Here is a 3,234-nt window from a genome sequence, read left to right on the forward strand (position 1 = left end):
ACCTCATGGGGTCAAAGCTGAAATACTTTGGGCAAGAAAATAAATAAAGTATTATTTTATTATAACACAAAATACAAAATAAATATTCATGACTCTATCCCACCACAAATAACTAAATAAATAAATGAAGGAGAAGAGAAAGATCTTCCATGAAGGAGAATTCCAAATAATTTATGTACATACTTTGTCTTTAAGGAGGTGAAGAATAACTCCCCACCTAAGCAAGGGTGTGCATGGTGAAATCTTTCCAAAAAGTACAATATGGAAAGGGGATAAAATGACTTAACATTTTAAAGAAACCTGAGAACCACTGCATCGGTCAGGTGATCAAGGGTAACATCAACAGTGATGTCACTTTAATAATCCATACCCTTTATATGATGTCATGAAAATGGTCCTTTATCTCTGTGGTCTTCCTCCCAAAACCCATAACGTCAGCTTAAATCATGAGAAAAACATTAGACAAATTCCAATTGAAAGACAGTCAACAAAATACCTGACAAAACTGTCAAGATCATCTAAAAGAAGAAAAATCTGAGAAACTATCACAGCCAACAGGAGCCTAAGGAGACATGACTACTAAATATAAATATAATGTGGTATCTAGATGAGATCCTAAAGCAGAAAGAAAATAACTTTAGATAATAATTAAGAAAATCTAAAAAAGAGATATAGACCCAAGTTAATAAGAATGTATTAATATTGATTCATTAATTGTAACAAATGCACCAGACTAATGTAAGATGTTAATAGAGAAAATTAGGTGTGGAGCATGTGGGTATTCTTTATACAATCTTTGAAATTTTTCTGTTATTCTAAAATTATTTTAAAATTTAAAGTCTATTAAAATAGAGGAGAAACAATAATAAAATTATAAGTAAAAGATAATTTTTCAGTACTTATGAGACTTCAGACTGAAAAGACCCATTGGGTATGTAACAGTATATGAAAAGAAATAAAATTAATATTCACTCATATAATTTTATGGTATCAGAACATTAAGTTTAAAAGGTAAGATTCTAAAAGCTTCCACGAAGAGATAGATAAATAAAACAGGTCACTTATAACGGAAAGATAATTAGATTGCTATCAGCCACCCTGAACACTAGAAGACATATCCTCAAGGAAAAATTTTTAACCAAAACAAACTAATCAATATAAGGGCAACATAGTTTTAGACATGCAAGGACTTAAAAAGCTTACTTCACATATATCCTTTCTTAGATACTAACTTCTGGACTTTTTTCCATAAAATGAGTTAACCAACCAGAAAGGAGGAAGATAGTGAATTTTGGACAGGGTAGGTTCATCTCAGAGGAGTAATAAATGAAAGTCCCAAGACAACAGGTTCACAGCCATTCTAGAGAGCAACCAGCTATGTTAGAACAGGAGAAGTCCAGGGAGGAGGTATTCAAAAAAAGAGAGAAGTCCATCAGTTTGATCCCTGAGACACTGAAAGAGTTGCATATGTTATAAAAACAAACAATGAAAGAAAAATAAAGGCGATTAGAAACCCTAGGAAAAACAAAAATCTAAACAAAAAAGTAAATATGTTTGACTAGGCCATGAACAATATTAACGTAGTCATAACAACGCGAGTACTATTTACTAACATGTATCCTTTAGAATCTGTTTATCAACAGAGTACAGAAGACTTAATTACAATTCCAGAAGAGAAAGCAAATGTTATCGACCTTAACCATATAAAAGTAAAAGCACAAATGACAGAAGTTAGAAAGTAAAAGGGGTGAGGAAAGCTGAAGAGAGGAGTAGGTGTGATTATGTTCCCATCTTATAGTGTAGGGAATCAAGAGATGCTACATAGACCGGATAGAAAAAAGTAAAATATTTATTATTTAAAATTATAAAGTTAACCAATGAAGTTATTAAAAGAGACAATTTTGGGGGGAAGCAGAGATATGATGGCAGTGTAAGTACGCTAAATCTTTCTGTTAACTAGGAATAAAAGTAATCTTTAAAACTGATAAATCAGAAAATGACAGTATTAACATACTGTTTTTGGCAAATTGAGATGGTACCAGAATAATTAAAATCCAAAACTGTTAAGAATTGGTATGATTTTCTCTGGAGAATGCGACTGGGGATAGAGAGAGATGAGGCAGTTGCCCTTTTGTATTATTTGAATTTTATAGCTGGCAAGTACATATATTACTTTATAAAGATAAAATAAAAGTTATTTTTTAATGATCAAGATGTCATTCCTGCCCTGAGGAGTCTTGCAATCTAGTACAGAAAACTGATTACTAAAATACAAGGGAAGGAGGGAAGAAAGGAAATAAAGAGGGAGTGAGGGAGAGAGGAAAGGAGGGGAGAAGGCAGCAAAATATTTATTGAGTGTCTACTTCATGCTGTGCATTGTACTGGGTTATTTACATGCACCATCTCATTTCAACCTTCTACCTTCCAGTGATATCCCTCATTTTACTCTGAACAATAGAGGCTTGAAAAGGTAGGCAATTTATTCAAGATCACAAAGTTTCTCCGTGCCAGAGCCAGGAATCAAAACCACATCTGTCAAGGTCTAAATTCATGAACTTTTTCTTACAGAAGGCAATCACCTAAATGCAAATGATATTTGGTCATACTATTGCTCAGCTGCCTTCCTGCTAAAGGAAGTTATAGTCAAGGGCAGGTGAGTTATCATCCAGATCTAGGACACAGCAGGACAAGGCAGGCTCCGGCCCCTCGGTGAGGACTTCTCCAGAGGAGCCGACTGCTGAGGGGCTGTTTTTGATGTCTGTGTCCTATCGAACACATTTAAAACTTTTAACAGCTGGCGAGATGAATGATTCATCTGAACCCTAGCCAGGAATCCTGAAATCTTTCTCTTTGTTGCGGTAAGACACAAGATTAACCAGGAAGAGAGATGGCCTCCTGCAAATCTCTACTACAGCTGACCCTCCCGTCTTCCTGTTCCACTTCGCTATCGCTGGCCCATGAGATTTAGGGCCAGGTTAATTTGGTCATCTCATTCCTCAGCTGGCCCCTCCTTCAAAAATCTTTTTAGGCATATTTGGTCAATGATTTTTTTCCCTTCTTTGGAGTAATTTTGTTAAATTCTCACCACCTCCTAAAACTCTCAATTCCCCTTCTTCTTTTCTTCTTCTCCCTCCTTCTCTTCTTCTTCCTGCCCCTTCATCTTTACTTCTCTATCTCTCTCTCTCCTGATAACGATGCCTACCATTTCTGCAGGAAAAGACCATCAGTCTTATA

This window comes from Pteropus vampyrus, unplaced genomic scaffold, assembly GCF_000151845.1.
Source record: "Pteropus vampyrus isolate Shadow unplaced genomic scaffold, Pvam_2.0 Scaffold186, whole genome shotgun sequence".
Lineage (NCBI taxonomy): Eukaryota > Metazoa > Chordata > Mammalia > Chiroptera > Pteropodidae > Pteropus > Pteropus vampyrus.